This window comes from Hyalella azteca, unplaced genomic scaffold, assembly GCF_000764305.2.
Source record: "Hyalella azteca isolate HAZT.00-mixed unplaced genomic scaffold, Hazt_2.0.2 contig14641, whole genome shotgun sequence".
In the NCBI taxonomy this organism is placed as follows: Eukaryota; Metazoa; Arthropoda; class Malacostraca; order Amphipoda; family Hyalellidae; genus Hyalella; species Hyalella azteca.
Window position 1 is genome coordinate 114,943 of NW_025944519.1, and position 6,588 is coordinate 121,530.

Here is a 6,588-nt window from a genome sequence, read left to right on the forward strand (position 1 = left end):
GTATAAAATTGTTTCAAGCATTTATTTGCTCATTCATGTACACTTTTCGAAGAAAAGGACTGTATCGTTGTTAATTTATAAGACTTTGATGTGCACGTAGTTTGGATTTATATTTTTACTCGCGAAACTTTTTTTTGTGGATAAATATTCGTATATCAGGATATTAAAAATATATATAACTCAGTACTCACTGCAGTGAGTGACAGAGAGCGCATTTTCTCGTCGACGAATACTTGAGGTCACGGACGGACGGACAGACAGACAGACAGACAGACGGACATGGCGTGCACAATAGTGCATTTTTAACAAAAATGAGAAAATGCGCTAAAAAACAACTTAGAAAATAACTTATTTATTCACCGTGTAACATGCTCACATATGCGCGTCAGAGATAGGATGTGCGAAGATTAAGAGTAAATAACTTCCGAGACGTTTATAAATACTAAATAATGATCACGGAACAAACTTTATTCAAGAAACGTGTTCATAATTTAGGAAAAGTTATAACATTCAATCCACAGATATTCATGAAAAATATTTTTATAATATTTTTCGGGAATAATACTATTTCTCATTTGCGAATAGTTCAATTTAATCGAATCCGATTCCTACTGCTAATATTACAATATGCGTTCATAAATATTATATATATCTGATTCACTCATGAACTGGTGACCGAAAGACATGGAAAAGTTCATCATCCTGAATAACAGCGGCGTCGGTAGTGACATCATCAAGCAGCACAGCAATGATGAAAGGAAATAAGATTACCATAAAAACAAAAGAAGCACTGGTATAAGTAACGAAGCCAAAAATAGGATGGGACTCAACCAACTCTATGAACGGCAAGTCGCTGACACCTATGCTGTAGGTGGTCTTTAGAGCGTGGAATGGCGTAGAAAATTCACTGAGGTGCGAACCAAAAGCATTGTGAATAGCGAAAGAAGTGGAGACCATGGCCAAAATTACGATTACCATATAAATTGCCAGAGCCGATAACCGTCTCCGCAGCGCGGATATAAATGTATCCAAGATTTTAATAGCGTGTTTCATCATGAGAAAGCGACACGTAAGCAATAGTGCCTGTAGAACGATTGCCCATCGCAAGAACTACAAGTCACGCGCCAGAGCTGCCATTGTAGGTGGACCCTAAGTTTGGAAACTATTTTTAGGGTAACTTTAACTTTAAATAAAGCTAAGCGTCTAGAATTCACAAGCGATGTTCAAGAGATGTGAGTCGTGTTTGTGCATATAGTACCATATAACTGACTATAGCGCTACGAAAACGATGTCCATCACCATCATCCGCTGAGATCTTACGAAGCGGTAGAAATAGAAAAAACTTAGCTAATGCCAATCGGTCTCGATGGCAACAACGAAGATAGCAATTAGTATTGAAGTGGTCATTAAAATCAAATTTATCAGATAGTAAGAAATAGGTTGGTTTCGCAGAGAATCAGAAAACACTCCAGATTAGTTTTGCTGACACGGCTACTGGGGGCTACTGATGAAAGTTTTCGGTTCGTACAAATTAATGTGATGAGAAACCAACCATCCGGCTATCGGCAGTCTTTCCCAACCTATTTAAAATTGCACCAAAAATTAACCAACTTGATCGAAGTGCGTTTACTCGTAAACAACCACAGCAGTGCCTGGGTCTATCCAGCTATTTTGATCATATAAATTAATCTGTTCAAGCAATTCGTCTTTTTCAACATTCAGGTTTATAAAAAATCCTAATGGATAGTAAATGGTTTCGTAGAGGCCGCTGAATGGTGTAATGTGTCCTTTTTAATTTCTGAATTACCAATCTGACTAATTTGAGTTGGGGGCGCACGGGTGGTCAGTGCGGTGCACTTGTGCCTCACTGTACGGCGCGTAGCATCTCTCCGCTCTTGGTTCTTCCTCGGAATCCTGCAGTGCAGATCGACGTTTCACTGTTTTGAGCCCTTTGTGAAAACTTCCTGTCGACTCAATACTCTGTTACGCCCTTTACATATTTTGTTCCTCCACGTCGAAGTCATCGAGAACGGGACTTGGTTTAGAAAATTAATGTGATCTGCTCTGTCCTAACTGCGTTCCCAAAATGTACTCATGAGTTGGTTCATCCGATTCGTCATGAAATTCTATTGAGGATTTGTCAACACTATACATAATGTGCATTTTATGATTCTGATTTATGTTAAATTTTGTTGAACTGTCCCTGGACATACGTCGATTGAGAGCACGTCTGGAGTCCGCACCAATCGAAGATGATTTAGAAAATTGAGGCATATCGTAGGCTATTCCCTGAGATTTCTTCAACGCGTCCGATATCTCTGGCAACGCATCTTGGGTTAAGGGCGATTGCGGTCTTCGATGTTCACACAAGTCGGACGACAACTTCACTGGGTCGGGTTATCGGCATGCTCCAGCACGGCGCCTTGACTGCCACAGAACCGCAGGGTAGGTGTCACCCCACCTAGCCGCCAAACTCTATAATAATAGGATCTTATCCCACGAGAAAAAATGGACGTATTGGCCGCTTTTAAAGGCATCTTGAGTAATTTGTTTCATATTATTCTCAATCGGTTGTTCCACATTATTCTCCATCGAGATCGATTAGCTGATACTCTATAGTTTCGTCACCATTCTGGCACCCTAACCTCTGGTTGCAAGAGCCTGGCAGATGTAAATGAAGATGATGATTTAACAGGCTGTCAGGATACTCATAACCTCGAGCTTGTGATTTTTAATTCTTGACCAATTCATTGTTGTCATTAATTTTCGCCAGTCGTCCAAAGTTCATAATCACCAGAAAAATCGCAATGCAGATTTATTTAGCGACAGAAGAAGTTATGGCTAATGTTTACGTATGCCAGATACCAGCCGGATGAAATTGTTCAACAACGAATCTAAAAACCTTATAAGAATTACTCGTATTCGAGCACGTATCCAAGATACTTATCGTAGCGAGATATTAACTGGACCTCCGGAAAATGTGTTCTGAGTGGAATTGTCAGGGCCGGCATTGCAAAAAGGGAATAGATGATTGGGCCAAAAAATATGTAATATATAAATCGGCATTTAAAACCTTATATTGAAGACAATAGAAAAGTTTTTCGCACTTGGTAATGGACGCAAATGGGATATCTGTGTTCTATGTATGAGTTTAAAATAGTATTCTTCCACTATGGAGACTTTAGCATTATTAACACTTTCGGTATACTTAAATAGCATGAAATATTGATAACGGGCAACGCCCAGCTAACCAACCTGCTGGTGTTGATATAAATGTAGGGATATATTTCTTCGATTCACCTTGATATTTTTATTTATAGACATATTCGTATTTTGATCCGCAAATGAAGATGAACCATCTTAAAATTCCAACAACCAATGGTGCAAAATTATATGTAAAATAACACACGTCAAAAGAATTATGACAAAAAATTATGATGTAGCAGAAAAAAAACAACAAACATAAATAGTACATGGGTTCAGGGCACAGTGTTTGATTTGATCTTGAAATGAAAAGAAATTTTAGTATGTTGTAAGAATTAAAGTTGAATAAAACTCAAATTGATTAAACAATGCTAGAACTGTAGCAAAAAAAATTTAACAAATCTAAATACTAGCAACTTAATAAGGATATGAACTGAAGGTGTTATTCATAAAATGCTTTTCTTGGTAGGTATAAAATGATTTTAAATTCCTACTTTGCATGCACCGGACGCGGGTGATTGAATTTAGAAAAATTCATCTGACACCGAATTATCGCACTGTACGGCGTGTTCGCGTACTGATGAATAAGGTAAATGTGAGAGTAGATTACTAGTGCGATAACTGTCGTCTAGATGCTCTGCTTCTGTAGTATAGAAGACTGGCGGCGTTCCGGCGCACGATGTTGCGCGCCGCGCACAACTGTATCCATGACTGTATTTAAACGCTGCAATATAAGCGATATGGTCTCGAAGTCTCTTTTGAATAATTTGAAAAAATTATAAAATCTAAAAATTCTGAAAGATGTTATCAGTAAGTTGCAGTTTGTGAAGTATTTTGTGGAAAAAAACTTTCTGAATCTTCGACATCGTTTGACACGCGCCGCTAAACATTAGCGTTAGAAAAATGCCAGAATTTCAGTGTAAAGGCCCGTTCACACCAGGGAACACATGGCGTCAAGCGCCTCACCACCGCTCTGTGCATCGTCTACGTGCGCTTCTTCTGGGCAACAAACGATTGACGAGCACGAGATAGCGATTCACAGGCGCCCTGCCTCATGCAACACAAGCGCCGCACTCAGTAGAGGTGGTTGCATGTGGTCTAGCGAGGTTGTCTGTATGCGCTGGTCCATCATTATGGCAACTAACGCCACTCAACTCTCTGGTAGAGAGGCTAATAGATCTTTGTAGAGACCATGAATGCCTGTAGATAGTTCAGTCAAAGGCGTATAAAATTCGAAATGCAAAAGAACAAGCTCTGGTGAAATTGTTGAAGTTTTAAGAAACTTTGTATACAAATCACCATTGACGCGGTTCGCAAGAAAATTCATACGTTGCGTTCGCAATTCCATCGTGAAATGAATTTCATTGCATATGAATTCCATCTCAATGCCATCATCCTGCTCCTGGATGAGTGGCATTATTTTCTTTAACAGACTGTCAAACAAGTCCACTGGCAGTTTAGTATAATTAATTTTGGAAGTCTGATGCATTCGCAAACTGATAATTCTTTGAAAATGTAATTGTGTGAGCCTCCTCTCTTCTTTGCAATCTTTTTTTTTTCACCCAAATACGGCGACGCCTACATCTTTTCTTAACAGCAGCACACCCGAGAGCAATGACACAGAGCTCAAATTCGGAAACTTCCATCATCACTGACATCCAACTGGCAACTAATCTTCAATGCGCGCGGTCTCGAGCTACCGCGTACAAAAATAAGTGTGAACGGTTGTGGGCGGTGAGGCGCTGCAGAAAGTTCCTCACCGCCCATATCGTTGCCCCTAGTCAAACGGACCTTAAAGAGTAGTTATGTGCCATCATTAACATTTTCGTAACTTCGTTCTAACGTCAAGTTCCTGAGTTGAGTTTATATCTATTTAGACTGGAAAATATTTAGCGAGAAAATATCAAGCCCAGACTGGCAAAAATTCAAAGCTGTGTAAAATGAAGTCAATTCTGAATCAATGGTGCGGCCTGTTTGATTATATTTCGTCTGAATTGGTTAGTAAATTGATTGCTACAGCAAACGATACGAGTCAAAGAATGATCTGATTTGGGAATAATTAGGAATTGGATAAACTTGTGTTTCAGGTTAAGATAATGGGAAGAAAGTAATTACGAGACGAATATGTAAAAAGTTTGGAAGCGTAATCCGCGAATTTACAATAGAAGACAGACTAGCCAGAGATAATTTATTGGACCGCTTGTTGAGCTATCGTCAAGCTAAGTAGTTCGTGATGGCATACGCCAACAGCTCTAAACGTTGGACTTATAGCATGACATTTTTCCAAACCATTAACTTGCAAGTGAAATTTTATGGTCAATGCAGAGAATCAGTTATGATTATAATATGATTATACCTATATCTATATGATTATAATAAGCTACAGTTCAAACTACTGGAACACATGGTGATGGCAGCCTGGTTGGTGCCACAATAGACGAAACCTTCAATAAGAAGGAACCGAAAACTGTTTCCTCATTTGCTATTGAGATATCTAGTTTTTCTGGTGTTCGCTGAATTTTGTTCGTCGGTTCGATGAACAGTCTTCTCATCAATAATGATGGTACGAATCTCTGAGAATTTTGGTGAAACACGATTGTTGTTTAAAAAAAAAGACATTTGCAGCTTAAAAAAGCGAAACCAAAATTCCTGTCAGCGTAATCACTGACCAGAGTATTTTTTGCAATGCATCTACGTCGCTCACATACGTGAGCACCGAGCACTCTGCGTGACTGCGTATTTTTGGGCTGGCTCTGAGAGCGATCGGAAGTGATGTCTGGAACGCCGCGCAGTCTCGTACAGTCGCCGCCAGGGTAGGTAGTGTGCTGAGTTGCTCCACCGACGTGACCTGTTGCGTCAGACATCGCAACAAAAAGGAACATTTAGTGATACATTCATAAATTCTTTGCGACGCTAATGAAGAATGATGTTTTTATTTGCGGCAGCTAATTATTAAATTTACCGATTTTACTCAGATGTTGACTTTTACTGACATTATAGTTGCATTTACTATTCACGACGCTTGTTCTTTCCGCAGAAGCAAACAATCTTGCGTTAAAATGATTTAAACTTGTTGCGAAAGAACTTGATCTGTTCAAATAAACTTTCTGGTCAACTCGCGGAGAATTTTTAAAATGTTTATAGCTATAGTTTTTGATTCAATCATCTCTAAGATTTGGCAGTATCACACTGAACATTGAAACTGTACCTCGTGGCATCGGAACCTGCATTGATTGATTACTGCAGATGAAATTATGAAAGATAGAATTGGCCTGGACTATGTAATGTGGAGTTTGCGCAAGATCAACTAAGACTCTTAGACATCGCTCTGCCTCGCAGTTCAGGTAGCACATCATATAGGATCACTTTGTATCTGAGACTGGA